Raw genomic sequence first — 18,815 nt, forward strand, 5'->3', positions numbered from 1 at the left:
TAATATATGGCATTGACAAGTCATTTCCTTTCATCTGTGAGTGATTGTATTTTTTCTTTTGTTTCACTTAACTTAGACTTACCTTCAGCCTTTAATATTTTTAAAAGTTTTGTTGTTGTTCAGTCGCTTAGACATGTCTGACTCTTTGTTCCCCATGGACTAAAGCACACCTGTCCTTCACCATCCTGTCCTTCACTATCTCCATGAGTTTGTTCAAACTCATGTCCTTTGATTTGATGATACCATCCAACCAGCTCATCCTCTGTGCCCACTTCTCCTTCCCTCAGTCTTTCCCAGCATCAGGATCTTTTCCAATGAACTGGCTCTTTGCATCAGATGACCAAAGTATGGGAGCTTCAGCTTCAGCATCAGTCCTTCCAATGAACATTCAAGGTTGATTTCCTTAAGATTGACTGGTTTGATCTCCTTGCTATCCAAGGGGTTCACAAGAGTCTTTTCCAGCACCACAGTTGGAAAGCATCACTTCTTTGGTTTTCAGACTTCTTTATGGTTCAGCTCTCATATTCATATGTGACCACTGGAAAAACCATAGATATCCCTATCTGGAACTTTGTTTGCAAAGTGATGTCTCTGTTTTTTAATACACTATGTAGGTTTCTCATCACTTTTCTTCCAAAGAACAAACATCTTTTAATTTCATGGCTGCAGTCACCATCTGCAGTGATTTTGTAAAATTAAAAAGTTAAAGTTAATATGCTTTAAATAAATTTCTGGATTTAATATAGAGAAAAAAATCTAAAACATAAAGAGATAAGAATTTTGAAGTAGATTTATCATTTGCAATCTATTCACCCACCCACTACATATAACTTCAGGATATACTGAGGCACTTTCTTTACCAATCATTGACGAAAACATTGGGAAAAGTGGACCATCATTCATGAACATGACTTAATGCTGTTCTTTAAATGCAAGGTAAACTGGTAGCAAATGTTCCTTTTGGAGGGTCATGGTTGTCAAAAGAAGTACTGAATGTAACTCAGATCCAAGATGAGAGTGGTTAGTATACTAGGCATTAGAACTAGGCTGGCAACGAAAATGGATGAACTCACAGAGGTCTCTGCTGCTGCTACTGCTAAGTCGCTTGATTCATGTCCAACTCTGTGCGACCCCATAGATGGCAGCCCACCAGGCTCCGCTGTCCCTGGGATTCTCCAGGCAAGAATACTGGAGTGGGTTGCCATTTCCTTCTCCAATGCATGAAAGAGAAAAATGAAAGTGAAGTCGCTCAGTCATGTCCGACTCCTAGTGACCCCATGGACTGCAGCCTACCAGGCTCCTCCGTCCATGGATTTTCCAGGCAAGAGTACTGGAGTGGGGTGCCATTGCCTTCTCCAACAGAGAGGTCTCTGGTAAAGGTCAATTGATTAGTGATTCGAGTAAATGAAAAACAGTCTAGATGAAGTGATCAAAATCTGCCTTTGCCAACATAATAAAACATAATAAAGAACTTCAACCAATTTCTAGACTTGAGCCAGCTTAGAAACCCAGAGCCAATTAAGTATTGGAAAGGCCAAATATCCTTGCAGAAAGACCATGTACAGTGTTTCAAATGTGAACTGTAAATCTTTTGTTTATATGTCCCCAGTGTTACCTTTGTCTATACGGCTTTGCATTTGGGGAAGGGGAGGAAAGAAAGAGAAAAAGAAGGAAAGGAGAGGAAAAAATGAGAAATACCTTGATCTTTTAGAAATTATTCAACATTGGCTTTGAGCTAACACTATTATGCAGATGTACGATTTCATGACATTCAGCTGGCAGGAGTGGGGCTTATTAAGGTGAGATGATCAATGAAGCTTTTACCTAAGTACATCTCATGGTAAGTTATAGGAATACATACAAGATGTGAACAAAAGGACCAAGTAAGATTCTCGAGAGATAAATTTTAAAAGTACTGTATCCTTGAGGAAAATTCAGAGATTGGTCTCAACTTCAGTGACTTGAAAGGTACAGGGCAATTGCTATTCTAACTCCATTTAGCTCTAAAGTTAGAGTCAAGAAAGGTGGATTGAACAGACCTTTCCTGTTAATAATAACTGAACCCTGTAAAGCGTTGGAAGAACTGCAAATTGACTGAAAGCATCCATAAATTATAGACAAAATTGCCATTGATGCAAATTGGGTGAGATTGACATTTAATCTATTTTCATCCCTAGGAACCCAATTTGGGTGGTGCACAGAGCATAAAGATCAGTGGAATTTAGAAGTTTTGCTAGGCTGATGCAATAAAAGTCACAGTTTAGGACTGTGCAAGTATGGAACTTAAGTAGGGAATCATGGAGAAGGATGACTTTAAAGAAGGAACCATGAGGTGTGCATACAAATTTCCCTCATATTCTACCTGGACAATCAAATTACATGTGGATATGTCAAATAGATGGGGAAACAGTGGCAGACTATCTTTTTGGGTTCCAAAATCACTGCAAATGGTGACTACAGCCATGAAATTAAAAGACGCTTACTCCTTGGAAGGAAAGTTATGACCAAACTAGACAGTATATTAAAAAGCAGAGACATTACTTTCCCAACAAAGGTCCATCTAGTGAAGGCTATGGTTTTTCCAGTAGTCATATATGGATGTGAGAGTTGGACTATAAAGAAAGCTGAGCACCAAAGAATTGATGCTTTTGAACTGTGGTGTTGGAGAAGACTCTTGAGAGTCCCTTGGACTGCAAGGAGATCCAACCAGTCCATCCTAAAAGAGATCAGTCCTGAGTGTTCATTGGAAGAACTGATGTTGGAGCTGAAACTCCAATACTTTGGCCACCTGATGGGAAGAGCTGACTCATTTGAAAAGACCCTGATGCTGGGAAAGATTGAAGGCAGGAGAGAGGATGACAGAGGATGAGTTGGTTGGATGGCATCACCGACTCAATGGACATGGGTTTGGGTGGACTCCAAGAGTTGGTGATTGACAGGGAGGCCTGAAGTGCTGCGGTTCATGGGGTCGCAAAGAATCTGACATGACTGAGTGACTGAACTGAACTGAAGGCAACACTCCCCTCAAACCAATGCAAAGCAACAGCTGGATAAATTATAGAACGAAGCAGAGATTTCAGCAGCTTCTCAGTGTTGAGGAAAGAGAAAGTACTGGCATTAAGAGAGACTTTTTAAACAATGTTGACTTTCAATTGCAAACTCTGATGGACCAAGTTTTAGGAGGAAAAGCCTACTATTTTAAAGCCTAAAATGAAGCCTCCCAAAGAAATGAGTTAATATGCTAGTAACTTAACTGCCTGCCAAATTAAAACATAATATTCTTCAGAGGTAAAATAAACCAACAAAAAGTAGAATCCAGTCTCTAAAATGTATACTTACAATGCCATGGATGCAAGGACCCATATATCTATGACCCAGATATTATAAGTTGGCAGAAAGGCTATTTAAAATTAATTTCATAACTATTTCTTAAGATGTACAGAGTATAGTAGATTATAATAGGTAAAGAGATAGAGACTAACAAAAATATGGCAACTTTAAAAATAAACAAAAAGGAAAAGATAGAACTTATCATTATAATCTGAAATTAAAAATTAATTGAATGAGCTCAACAGATGGTTGGATGCTCATAAAGTAGTCTCAGTAAACTTGAAGTCAGGTTTTTATTGACTATAAGAAGTTATCCAAATTAAATCAAATTTAAGTACACTATAATAAAAAATTTAGAAAATTAAGTCAAAATGACATATTGGACAAGAGAAATCAGGTTAATGTATGAATTCTGATCCTGAGGAGATTATGAGAGATAAAGCATAAAAGTATTAACTTAGTGAAACCTATCAATCCACCATAGACCTAAAAATCTCAGGGAATACAAAGGAAACCACATCTAGGTATATCCTGATCACACTTCTGAAAATAAAACATAAAATGAAAATCGTAAGAGAAGTCTGGGTAAAGTAAAATCACATTACATATAGACACAAACAATGAGAATAGTGGCTGGCACCTCATCATAAGCAAAGGAGGTCAAAGATATGGATATATACATATATTTAAAATGCTGAAGGGAAGGAAGGAGGAGGAGAAAGGAAGGAAAAAAAGGAAGAAAGAGAGAAAAACAAAAACCCTTATCCATCTGAAGTTCTATAAACAGCCACAAAATTCTCCAGAAATAAAGGTAAAATATTTCCAGATAAACAAAAGTGAAACATTTATCAGCACTGTGACACACTATAACAAATGCCAAAGAAGTTCTTCAGTCTAAAGGAAAATGACATCAGATATACATCTGGATCACAGAGAGGAGGAAAGAACTTGTCACATGATAAATACTTGAGGCAATATAAAATTCTAGTTTTTCTTTCCTTGAGCTCTTTAAAAATAAACTAACTATTCCAAACAAAAATAATAACAATGCATATGAAATTTTTCAACATTTGAAAAAGCAGTGCATGTGAAAATAAAGCAAAAGATGGATAAATAGAATTATACATATATTGTATGTAAAGAAGTACAAATAATAATATTAATTCAGAGTAGACTATTTTCAGATAAGAATGCATATTATAATCATTACAACAACCACCATAACAATATATTAAATACTACAACTAAAAAATTAAGATAGAATAGTAAAAACATTTTGGTGTAAACATAACTTTACTTTTTAAGTTTTCATTTTTTATTGAACTGTGGTTGATTTTGGGGGACTTCCCTGATAGCTCAGTTGGTAAAGAATCCAGCTGCAATGCAGGAGACCCCGGTTCAGTTCCTGGGTTGGGAAGATCCGCTGAAGAAGGGATAGGCTACCCACTCCAGTATTCTTGGACTTCCTTTCTGGCTCAGCTGGTAAAGAATACGCCTGTAGTGCGGGAGACCTGGGTTTGATCCCTGGGTTGGGAAGATGCCCTGGAGAAGGGAAAGGCTACTTACTCCAGTATTCTGGCCTGGAGAATTCCATGGACTGTATGGAAGAGTCGGACACAACTGAGTGACTTTCACTTCACGGTTGATTTACAATATGTTAGTTTCAGGTATATTGAATAGGGTTCTCTGTGCTGTACAGTAGATCCTTATTGGTTATCTATTTTATATACAGTAGTGTGTATGCTAACCCCAGACCTCCTAATTTATCCCAAAGAAGAAGACCAAGGTACTTCATATTTGACTGGCTAAAATTATTCTAAAACAAAACTGACAATACTAAATACTAACTAGCAAGCTCATGGAGCAACTGGAATAATCAACTTTGTTGGCAGGAATATGAAGTAGCAAAACCACATTGTAAGCATTATTCCTATTATCTATCAAATTAAACACTCAAGTTTCAGCCAGGATCCATTCAGTTAGAAACCTTGTCAGAAATGTGGGTATGAAAAATCTGATACAGAGAAGGGGGCTACAGTCCATAGGGCCACAAAGAGTTGGACACGACTGAAGTGACAGCAAGCAAGCATGCAAAAGGCATTTAACTATTAAAAGGTCTATAAGACGTTTCAGAGGGATCCACAAACATCTAATACAGAAAGCAGCTTATATTAGAGGATTCCACCACCACCATCTCCTCAAACACATACACTGAAAGAACAGAGACAGACTTCTTAAAGGAGGTTATGGCTGCTACAGAGGCACAAAGTATTAAAGACACCTGCTGGAGAGTGTGGGGCATAGCTAAATTGTGAGCCTGTTGTGAAGATGGCAAAGGATGATGCCAGAGTGTGTGAGCACTTGGTCAAATGATCTCAAAGACTTTCGTCTTTGACTTGGTGTATGATCTACCACTGCATAACAAATCAGTTATTTACTGTTAAATAACATATTAGTTATCTAGCATGGCTCCACGTTTGTCAACTTAAAATAAAAAATTTATCTTATTGTTTCTATGGATCAGGAATTTGGGAGCACCTTACCTTGGTCTTCTGGCTTGGGGTCTCTCACGAGGGAGCAATCTTAGGACATCCCAGGACATTTGCTGAAGTTGCAGAGTTCAGCTTGGGGAGGGTTAGTTAAAAGACGATTCATGAGCCTATGGCAAGTTTCAGAAGAACTGATCCCAAGATCACTAGATATGGGCTGGAAACATCACTTCCTGGCTGTACATGCCTCTCTATAGAGCTGCTCACAACAGGGAAGCTTGCTTCCTTCAGAAAATGAGAGAAGAAAGCCTTTTTGTGCCCTAACTTTGGAAGTGACAGCCCATCAATTTTGTTTTCATTTTTTTTTCTTAAAAGTGAGTACGTAGGTCCAGGCTGTAATCAAGGGGAAGGAATTATATAAGGGAATAATTGACTACTAGGAGTCAGAGATTATTGGAAGCCACTCCAGAAGCTATCTGTTTAGAGCCTAAGCAAAAGAAATCTTTCTAGTTAGTACAGCCTGTCACAGAGCAAGGAATTCTTTCTCTTAACCCTTAAGACCCAGCCTCTCTAATGACATAAACAAAGTGTCTAAGTCAGCTCAGGATGCTCCTTCAATAACAACAGTAGGGGGCCTAGTCAACTCAGCCAAAATCTTAGAACAAAATTAAGCTTCTTTGACAATATTCTCTGTTTCTTGATTAGCTCATAGTAGTCAATTGGGTCTTGGTAGAGGTTGAACGCATATCTTGAGAGACCAAGTGATCAGAGAGAAAACTGTTCATCATGAGCAGGAAGTTGATTCAAATATGAGTAAAGTTAGAAGTAACAAACAGTCCTCCTCCATCCAGTGGAAATGAATATATTGAGGACTGTGAACCAATAGACCTTGAAGAATTGTGACTCTCTTTCCTTTGATTTTCAGCTGATATAAAACTTTCCAAACTTCATACTGAGATCTTAAAAGCACACACTGATTTATTTACTTTTCAGGAAAGTTTTATTCTATTCTGTGTACTGCTGTCACTTTGTTCCAGTGTCTCTGATTTTCCTTCAGGGAGGCTTCTGTATATTTAATCCTCATAACTATCATTCTCTTTCTCATACATTTTGTTCATTTCATCCTTTTGCATTGAATTCTTGGGGGAACCTCCAGGTATTTCCTTCAATGTCATTGACTTATTATTTCAAAATGTTGATTCTTATTCTGAATGCTACTGATTTTAATTTTAATTCTGTGACTATGTTTTATCTTTGTTAGAATAATGCTTTATTCCCCGTAACTTTTTATTGCAAACTGCCACTTTAAAATTGCATTATGTTTTATCCTTATGACTGTCTACTTCCATTTTGTGGAAACTATTTCTATTTGTATTCTGTTGAACATACATGTTTTTAAACTTTGTTTTTCTAGTTCTTTTCATGTTCTAAAATTTTTGGCCTTAGGAATCATTTACACTCTTAAAAATTATAGAGGACTCCAAATAGATTTTATTTAGCAGATTATACCTGTTGATGTTTACCACATTAGAAATTAAAACAGGAATTTAAAAATATTTAATAATTTGTTTGAAATAATATAAACCCATTAAAATTTAACATAAATAACATATTTCTATACAAATTAACTATACTTTCCAAAAAAAAGAAAACCTCAGAGAGAAGTGTGACATTGTTTTGCATTTTTGCAAACCTGTTTAACATCTAACTAATAGAAGAGAAATATATTCTTTATATTCAGTCTGTTGCAAAATCATGTTAAGTTTCCTTTGAAAAGGGCCAATGTATATTTGTGAGAGAATGAAAGTACAAAGGGCAAATAATATGTCAGTATTATGAAAATAGCTTTTATGTAATGGGCCCTCTGAAAGGGTCTAGGGGATTCCAAAGATTCCCAGACCACCCTTTGAAAATTTCTGCTTTTATATATTTATTCAGGGGTTAGCTCTTTTCCTGAGTCAATTCTATAGTCTTCATTTCACTTAGGTCATTAATTCCCTTACTATTATATTATTGATTGTTGCCTGCATGCGTATGTGCTCAGTCGCTCAATAGGATATGCTTTTATAACACAAGGTTCAAACTATATGCTACTGAAATCATTCCAAGTTCACATGGCCAATGGAAGATGTGATAAATCGCATTCATGTCCCCCACCAATGCTTCACATTTCTCCATCTCTGCATCCTTTGCCATGTAATCTTTCAGTGTCCTCATAGAAAGGAAGAGTGTGAGACTCCTGTACCTGGGTTCTGTCATGTGACTTGCTTTAGTGGGATATAAACAGAGGCTTGAAAAAGGCAACACTTCTGATATTACCATAAAAAGTACATACCTGGACTAGCTCCTTGGTTTAAAAAGGAGAATGAGAGAAACTTGGCGGAGCTGCCAAAGCAATTTAGACCAGCCTAGTCCCAGGTAGCCCACAGAGCCATCAGCTGTATAACTAACTGACTACTGCTTAAAGAGACTGAGTTTGCATTTATTATATAGCAATTGCTAACTGATACAAAAAAAGAAAGCAAAAGGAATTGGTACTGTATTACTTGTGGTAAATGTACAAGACCCAGTGCTACTTTGCAGTCATTTAATACAATCTGAGGAGTTAATTATGTTTCTCAGGTTTTCCAAACTAGAAAGCAAAATAAGAAATAAAATCTGCGTCTATATGGACATGAGTTTGAACAAGCTCTGGGAGATGGTGGAGAGGAATGCCTGGTGTGCTGCAGTCCATGGGGTCACAAAGAGTCGGACACGACTGGGCAACTGAACAACAACAATGAAGACAGAAGCACTCGTTGTTTTTCTAGAAAAGTTATTTGGACTCTACAGGGACTATTGTCAGCAAACACAACAGAAATGTGTGAGTGTTTGGACCTTTAAGGATCTCTCAGGGAGTTAGTTCATTTAGCAGTCAATGTCTATTTGATGTTTAGTTGGCTCTTTCCAATAAGATTTAGAATGTTTCTATGTTACCTGGAAGAAACCTATCCTTGGCTGTCACTCATTCTAAGTATTATTGAAATCATAAAAAGCTTTATCCCTGACATTTCTCCCATCTAATCGCAAGTGTTTCCATTAAGAACTATTTTATTGTTTAAGCTGTTAAACAACAGAACTGACCATAGTCTTAGGAATGAATTGTTATAGATGGAATTGTGACATTTTTGTTCTTGTCCAGTGGATTTTTAGGACCAGCTTTTAGTAGCTGTCTCTCTGGAGGAAGTTCTGTCACTACTTGGCTAATTCTGCTAATATCATTCATGAAGAACACAATTCTTGCCTTTGATTGACTGAAGAGGAATATGTGAAATTGATATTAGATTTCTCCAGTATAAACACAGAGAGCTAAAGGATTGACAGTAAAGGAAAGGTACAAAGGAGCAAACTTTAGATTAACAAGAGAAAGATGGTTTTTACAGTTAACATGCATCAACTACTGGGATCCCTGTTAGTGAGGCAAATTAATTCAAGTATTAATGATCAGTTATCAAAAATATGATGGTAGGAAAGTCTTATTCTGATTTCATGGACTTTTTTGAAATCCTGAGGCCCAATATACACTTTCAGAAGGACTGTTCCACCTTTCCACCTCCCGTAATGTCTGTCAGATTATATGTAGTTTCCTTGGGGAGAATCCACAAATTGTGTTATTCTCAAAGGATCCCTGAGCCTCCAAAGATTAACAGTTAGGAAAACACCCATCCATTTGAAGTGAAATTGGACTAGATGAACTCTGACATTGTATCAAACTGTAATAGCCTATACAGTAAACAATTATAACTTTTTTAACAAAACAGCGTCTATAAATGTAATACATATATACATATATATGTCAGATTTTCTTTATCCATGCATCCACTGACAGACACATAGGTTGTTTCCATTTCTTTGCACAAAAGTCTTGGCAGCCTCCAGTTCATATATATGGCCTTCTTAGTCTACCATCTTGCTGCTGCTGCTACTGCTGGTAAGTCACGTCAGTCGTGTCCAACTCTGTGTGACAGGTGTCCTCTTATTTTTTTTCTGAGAAAAACAGCCAGAAATTATGTAGAGTTTATTTATATCTAAGGTCCCCTTAGTGCGATTTTGTTTTAAATGGTGGTGACTCCTTCTACTGTTGGCTGTTAGAGAAGTTGACCATGCAACTCATAAATTTAATCAAGAATTTCAAACAGATAAATGGAGATTTCTGTATATTAGGGCAACAATCTCTAACATTGACATGCTCTATGCACTCGAGTAAAGAGTGCTTCCAAATACTTGGTACAGTGTATGCGTGACTAGCGCAGCTAACAAATGCATAATATGATACCATAGCTTAAAATAAAGCTATATTTTTTAATGTAAATTGAAGTGCTTTGTTGAAACTTAAATGCATAAATGTATCTTGCAACAGTAATATCTTTCCAAGGGAGAGTTTTCAGATTGAAATTAAAGTTGTTTTTACTTATATTTTTGTTTCTAAAAAGTGTTCATGTAAAGATCTATATAATTTGTCATGTCCTTTATCACTCACAATTAATTGTCTTATTTCTACCATGTATAATTACAAACAAAAGGTAAATATTAAGCACTTAAATGCTCTTAATTTTATACTGCATTATATGAAGTCCTTACCTTTTTACCCTTGACAGAGGAGGAGGATTAGGTAATTGATCAACAGAAGAATAAAAAAACCTGTTCTCACCTCAAAGGGTCCAGTTCAAGGAGAATATAGCAGGAAAGCTTGTGACGCCTTTATTTGGGTTCCACAAAATGTGGAGGAATAAATTAAGAAGTATGTGCATATGTCGCAGCATGTGAGAGAAACGCTTAAGGGTTTAATGAAATTTTAATTTTCATAAGAAGTGACAGTATGCTAGGTGCAGTGAAACTGCATGATGAAGTTGTAACTGTCATGAATCTGTATACACTGAATGCTATTATATCAAACCAGATTTTTAAAAATTACACATGCAAGAAGCACACTGACAGAAAAACATTAGGATTTATAAAAATAATAGGTTTCCTTAGCTATTGCCGTATTAAGTAGGCACAAAAATAAATAGCAAACATTTGTATAAGAAACCTTATAAAATAAAAAATAAAACTATTAACAAAAAGAATCATTATAGCCCTATAATGTCTTAATAAACACAGCAATTATATCCTAAAGGAAACTAAGAAATATGTTATGAACAAGTGGAATTAATTCTAGATGTTCAAGGGTGTTCCAGTATTAGATTATGTATAATATTATTTCTCAAAACAATAGGTTAAATAAGATATATGTTAAAATTACACCAATAAATGTAAAAAGGCATTTGCTAATATTTGGCCTACATTCTTGATTTTTTCAACATTAGAACAAATAGGAAGTCTCTATTTTAGTCAATAACAAACTTTTAGAATGTGTATTATTGGCATTTCATTCTGTGACTGGCTTAGTTTTCTTATAACATTCTGTTCTTTGATTTTACCTCATTTATAGTTGCAGATCATGATACCACTTTTTAACTTCCAAACCTTAATTATCTTTTCTCTTTGGGGGATTATCTCCCGGTGTACCTCCTAGTAGTGACTAGCTAGACACCCAGAGTACTCTTTCAGCCAAATACTTTCATTGTGTTTATTGGTCACTGTAGTTATTCATTACTGCACTGTTCACTCATACTTTTGTCCCATTTTTTTAAACCAGGTATTATAATTTTCTTTAGGAACCTGTAACTGACAGAGTATAGCCTGCTGTACACCATAGCCTCAATTCAGACAAAAGATAACATTTCTTAAAAATATTTAAGCCACAATCACTTACTGACCACTCAGTTTACTTACTATTTCAATTACTATTCTTTTATATACTATGTTCTTTTATGCTCAAATAGTCTTTAATAGAGAACCTAATGAGAAGTTTATATCTACTGACTATATAGATGTGTGCGACGCTACTTATTTTTTAGAATTGCTTAAATATCTTATTAATCAAAATTTGTCTGATTATTGTTACCGCCTTTAATACCACAATGTAATAAGACTATGTCTAGTTATGTTTACTTGAACTCTGAATAATGAAGTCCTAAAATTATGTATCTATTCTAAAGTTGATATTCCCAAATGTCTCTCAAACTTTAGACATATTATAAACAAAAATATTATTTTAAAAGGGAACTAATGTTACTAGTGGGATGTGGAGCTCTACCCCTCTAGTGGCTAGCCCCATATGTAAGTTCCCTTGCTTTTTAAACTTGCCACCTTCCAATCTAAAGTGGCAAGCATCTTTCTGCAGTCTCTCCTCGCCCTCCATATAGAGGGGCTCATTTTGAATTTCACCTGGAGAAACTCCTAAGATTGCAAACAGCAGCTGATAAACCAGCCAGGAGAGTGAAAAAAAAAAAAAAAATGGGTTTGGGGAAGGAGATATCTGTGGAGAAAACCCAGAGCTAGCCACAAGTCTTTATGTGGGAAGGAGTGTGTTAGATGCTTATGGACTGCTTGAGTTCAGGGACACTCTGAAGACACTGGTGGAACACACATGTTTGAGAAACTGCACAGAGTGCCCTGTGGCAAGGAAGGGAAGCGTATGGCTACACCGTATGCTGGGCTCTGCTGTGGGCAATTCTCCTGCCACTGATGCCCAATGAGAGGCTGGCTTCTGTTAGAAAGCTGGAAGAAGAGCTGAGGTTAGAGAAAAATGGGCATGTGTCCACTACTCTGCTCGCTTCGGGGCTGGCAGAGAAGGTTGGAGAGCAGGATAATGAGTTCGTGACTTTCACACGCTGTTTTGCAAGGTTAGTGACAAGGCTCAATTGGAACACTTGGAGGTGGAATCCTGAAAAAGTGAGGACAGCGAAGAGGAGGATATTGTGGTGAATGACTGATTGTCCATGATGCAGATGAAGCGCCTTCACTGTCTGCCCTCTCGTACAAAGGAAAGCAAAAGCCTAAAACAGCCTCAGCTAGGAAGGCAGCCCCCAGTAAAGGAGATGTCTATGATGAAAAAATACACTCCCACTGAGCTTATTGATGTGACTGCCAGGTTCCAACAAGAGGCTGGAGAAGATATTCAGGCATGAGGAGTGCAACGATGAGATAAGGGGGATGGTGGCAAGAGGCAGAGTAATTGAGTAACATCATCACACACTCTGCCCTCAAACAGTGCCCGTATGGCGCTGGGAGGAACAGATGATTCAAAGTACTCACTCCCTACAAATTGGATTTATAAGCCTTCTTGTAAAGAGGCTTTCCTCAGTTTGGAGGCTCTCCTTAGGCATGTGGGACTCTGAAAATCTATAAACAAGGTACTATGAATTCTTGGGGAGTTGGACTGAGACAGGCCATCTATGTCCCTGTCTTTGAAGGCCTTGATCAGGCCACATTCATCGCATGAATGAAAGCCAAGATACTCCAGACCACTCTTAGTACCTGGTACTGAATGCTGATATTTATGCTGAGTTCAGCCACAGGACAAGACATTTTTGACATTGGGTTACCTGGCTGATCTGGGAGAAACTGACAAATCTCAGAAACAGGAATGAAGTGTGGGAAAGACATGAGACAGGAGCTTGGGAAGCCCAAAAAGTTTTTCCAATCAACTGTAAAAAGTCTAGTAAAAGTAATCCAGAAGCAAATGTGATTTGACCTAATCACTACCAGGACCCCTGAAAAGACTGTTCGACAACCCAGTGCTATGTTGGTTGGCCAGTGGAAAATTGTCAAACCTGAAAAATGATTCAGACTCATTCCTACCACCTCTTGTGCCCTGCCTGCTGAAGCAGAGGTTTCAGGCATGTACTCCTGTTCAGGTTAGGTGTCTCTCATGTCCAAGGTATAGGATACAGGCCAAGATCCCCTTCAAGTTAGGACCTTGGGGGTGTGGGGAATTAGAGGCTCCATATTGAGCTCACTATTCACTGGTCCCCTAGAAATAAACAAAAAGGTGATGGCTTTGGTTGATACTGGAACCAAATGTACTCTAATATATGGTAACCTTCAGATTTCTGGTTCACTCAGCAACATTGAGGGATTCCCAGATAGCGCCAATCATAATGAGTCTGCCTGCCAATGCAGGAGACCCAAGAGAAACGGCTTCGATCCCTGAGTTGGAAAGATCCCCTAGAGAAGAAAATAACAACCCATTCCAGTATTCTTGCCTGGAAAATAGAAGCGCCTGGTGGGCTACAGTCCATGAGGTCACAAAGAGTCGGACATGACTGAGCATGCACGCATGCGTGGCTTCATCAACACTGATGGCTACAGATGGTATTCTGGATATAAGTCATTTATCTGATATAAGGTTAACAGATATTTTCTCCTAGTCTGTGGCTTGTCTTTTCAGTTTCTTAAGTGTGTCTTTTGAAGCACAAATAACTTTAACTTTGATAAAGTCCAGTTTACTGGTTTGTTATTTTAAAGGTTGTGCTTTTGTGTTCTACAATTACTCCTTATTCAAGCCAAGGTCTTTTAGACATTCTCCTTTTTTTTTTTTCCTCCCTATGTTTTAGTGTTTTGTCTTTTATATTTCTTTTCAATCTACAATTCATTTTAAGCTAACTTTTGTTTGTGTGAGTTTATTTTCCTTGTGGCTGTTCATATGTCCCAGAACTTTTTGTTAAAATAAGTATCCTCTCCCTACTTGACTATTGTACCACCTTTGTTAAAAATCAGAAGACCATAAATATAAGGATTTATTTCTGAACTCTTACTTTTTGTTTCGTTGTTTTCTGTGTCCATTCCTAATGTGGTATCTGATACCACATTGTTTTGATTGTTTTGGCTTTAGAATATGTTCTCAAATCAGATACTCTTAAGTCCTCCAGTTTTGGAATTGTTTTGGTTACTTTCCTTTCCTTGAATTTCCAAATAAATTTGATGATAGGCTTGTCAAATGCTGAAAAAAAGTGCTTTCTTATATTTTAACCATTAGATAGACTTCCAGTTCCAGATTTATTCTCCTGTATACTCAGAACAAGTATGTATAACACTGACAGTATGTTGGACATCAGAAAACATAGGACAGTAATTCCTAAGATATGGGAAACAAATGAAGAAGCGCTTTGAGTGCAGCAAACTATTGGCTGGAGAAATATCCAAGTCATACCGTAGAAAGACATACCCAGGAAGAATTCAACATGCTCCCTGAATTGAGTAGATGGAGTTAGGAATCTGGGGAGACCCAGGCAACAAGTCATTGAAGGACAGAGGAACAGCATCACAGAGACAAAACTCCAGAGTTCTATATAATGTCTTCCTTCAGTATGAGAGAATGATCTCTGTTCATTTCCAAGGCAAACCATTCAATATTATGGTAATCCAAGCCTATGCCCCAACCAGTAACGCTGAAGAAGCTGAAGTTGAATGGTTTTATGAAGACCTACAAGACCTTTTAGAACTAACACCCAAAAAAGATGTCCTATTCATTATAGGGGACTGGAATGTAAAAGTAGGAAGTCAAGAAACACCTGGAGTAACAGGCAAATTTGGCCTTAGAATGTGGAATGAAGCAGGGCAAAGGCTAATAGAGTTTTGCCAAGAGAACACACTGGTCATAGCAAACACCGTCTTCCGACAACACAAGAGAAGACTCTACACATGGACATCAACAAATGGTCAACACTGAAATCAGATTGATTATATTCTTTGCAGCCAAAGATGGAGAAGCTCTATACAGTCAGCAAAAACAAGACGGGGAGCTGACTGTGGCTCAGATCATGAACTCGTTATTGCAAAATTCAGACTTAAATTGAAGAAAGTAGGGAAAACCCCTAGATCATTCAGGTATGACCTAAATCAAATCCATTATGATTATACAGTGGAAGTGAGAAATAGATTTAAGGGCCTAGATCTGATAGAGTGCCTGATGAACTATGACAGAGGTTTGTGATATTGTACAGGAGACAGGGATCAAGACCATCCCCAGGAAAAAGACATGCAAAAAAGCAAAATGGCTGTCTGAAGAGGCCTTACAAATAGCTGTGAAAAGAAGAGAAGTGAAAAGCAAAGGAGAAAAGGAAAGATAGAAGCATCTGAATGCAGAGTTCCAAAGAATAGCAAGGAAAGATAAGAAAGCCTTCCTCAGTGATCAATGCAAAGAAACAGAGGAAAACAACAGAATGGGAAGGACTAGAGATCTCTTCAAGAAAATTAGAGATACCAAGGGAACATTTCATGCAAAGATGGGCTCGATAAAGCACAGAAATGGTCTGGACCTAACAGAAGCAGAAGATACTAAGAAGAGGTGGCAAGAATACACAGAAGAACTGTACAAAAAAGATCTCCATGACCCAGATAATAACGATGGTGTGATCACTCACCTAGAGCCAGACATCCTGGAATGTGAAGTCAAGTGGGCCTTAGAAAGCATCACTATGAACAAAGCTAGTGGAGGTGATGGAATTTCAGTTGAGCTATTTCAAATCCTAAAAGATGATGCTGTGAAAGTGCTGCACTCAATATGCCAGCAAATTTGGAAAACTCAGCAGTGGCCACAGGACTGGAAAAAGTCAGTTTTCATTCCAATCCCAAAGAAAGGCTATGCCAAAGAATGCTTAAACTACCACACACTTGCATTCATCTCACAAGCTAGTAAAGTAATGCTCAAAATTCTCCAAGCCAGGCTTCAGCAATATGTGAACTGTGAACTTCCTGGTGTTCAAGCTGGTTTACAAAAAGGCATAGGAACCAGAGATCACACTGCCAACATCTTCTGGATCATCAAAAAAGCAAGAGAGTTCCAGAAAAATATCTGTTTCTGCTCTATTGACTATGCCAAAGCCTTTGACTGTGTGGATCACAATAAACTGTGGAGAATTCTTCAAGAGATGAGAATACCAGACCACCTGACCTGCCTCTTGAGAAACCTGTATGCAGGTCAGGAAGCAACAGTTAGAACTGGATATGGAACAACAGACTGGTTTCAAATAGGAAAAGGAGTACGTCAAGGCTGTATATTGTCACCCTGCTTATTTAACTTCTATGCAGAGTACATCCTGAGAAACGCTGGACTGGAAGAAACACAAGCTGGAATCAAGATTGCTGGGAGAAATATCAATAACCTCAGATATGTAGATGACACCATGCTCATGGCAGAAAGTGAAGAGGAACTAAAAAGCCTCTTGATGAAAGTGAAAGAGGAGAATGAAAAGGGTGGCTTAATGCTCAACATTCAGAAAACGAAGATCATGGCATCTGGTCCCATCACTTCATGGGAAATAGATGGGGAAACAGTGGAAACAGTGTCAGACTTTATCTTTGGGGGCTCCAAAATCACTGCAGATGGTGATTGCAGCCATGAAATTAAAAGATGCTTACTCCTTGGAAGGAAAGTTATGACCAACCTAGATAGCATATTGAAAAGCAGAGACATTGTTTTGCCAACAAAGGTTCATCTAGTTAAGGCTATTGTTTTTCCAGTGGTCATGTATGGATGTGAGAGTTGGACTGTGAAGAAAGCTGAGCGCCGAAGAACTCATACTTTTGAACTGTGGTATTGGAGAAGACTCTTGAGAGTTCCTTGGACTGCAAGGAGGTCCAACCAGTCTATCCTAAAGGTGATCAGTCCTGGGTGTTCATTGGAAGGACTGATGCTAAAGCTGAAACTCCAATACTTTGGCCACCTCATGCGAAGTGTTGACTCATTGGAAAAGACTTTGATGGTGGGAGGGATTGGGGGCAGAAGGAGAAGGGGACGACAGAAGGTGAGATGACTGGATGGCATCACCGACTCGATGGACATGAGTTTGAGTGAACTCCGGGAGTTGGTGATGGGCAGGGAGGCCTGGCGTGTTGCGAATGCTGGGATCGCAAAGAGTCGGACATGACTGAGTGACTGAGCTGAACTGAATTGAATATTAACTCAATTGAATATTGAATATTTACTGAAGCACAAAAGTGACAACTAGTGGCAATACTTAAAAATAATATTAAGAATCAAAAAATATATAAGAATAAAAGTACAACCTTATGACTTTATGAAACTTAGAAGATGGAAGAAAAAGGAAAGATGTATATATATGTTTAGAAATCATTCCCCAAATCATCAAGACAATTGAAAATACAAACGAAGCAGTGACAAGGAAAACATTTGTTGCCACACTTCCTACCATGAAAATTAACTGCTCATTAACCTTTGATGAATCCAGTTCCCCAAGGAGTTTTTATGAATGCATAACTCCATGCACTGTAATTAACAGTCAATGATATATTAAGTAAGTAAATATGCAGTGATTTCAGTAGTGTGTGCTTACTCCTCATTTTTTGGCTTCTGTAAAAGTAATACTTTTATGTTTTTTTTTTAAAAATATCTTCAGCAATGCAAAACCAATTTTAGAACATTAAATTTGTTCTAGCGTTGCTTTATACACATTGTCATTATCAGAATGTCAAAGATGTTTTCATATATTAACTCATTAGTCTTCCAACTGCATGTGCAATCCTGAATCTTTAATGTCCTGACAGTAAAGACTTTTTATTTTAATATAGGCAGCATAAAAATAGAAATGCTGGCATGCATTACAAAAGTCCTGTACTTTACAGCCACTTTGAAACTAGAGAAAATTTTGTAAAATGAATTCTAATTAATCCATGTATTTTTCATTATGCAATTTAAATGAATGCAATCACACTGAAGAACATTAACTTAGACTTCTACTGATACAAAATAATATCTGAACTGATAAAAATTTCAGACCTAAGAGGTGAAATGTGAAGCGTTTAGAACTAAACACAGTAGAATTTACTTATTCTCTCATAGTGGTTAGAGATTTCTAAGAATCACATGAAAACCATAATGGAATTTGGAATAATTAAAATATATGAAAATAATTAACACTGAAAAATACCATAAATAGAATTTTAAAAATAAGTGGCAAACAAGGAAAACCTATGTACAATACCCCTGAAGGTCAATGAGCACAATAATTTACTAAGTAGCTCATAAATCAGTTACAAACTTGAGCCCCACTAATTAGCAGGAAAAAAAGGAAAGAGCTTATAAAAATTGCCTGAAAGCAATAGCTT

This window comes from Budorcas taxicolor, chromosome 5, assembly GCF_023091745.1.
Source record: "Budorcas taxicolor isolate Tak-1 chromosome 5, Takin1.1, whole genome shotgun sequence".
NCBI classification, from domain to species: domain Eukaryota; kingdom Metazoa; phylum Chordata; class Mammalia; order Artiodactyla; family Bovidae; genus Budorcas; species Budorcas taxicolor.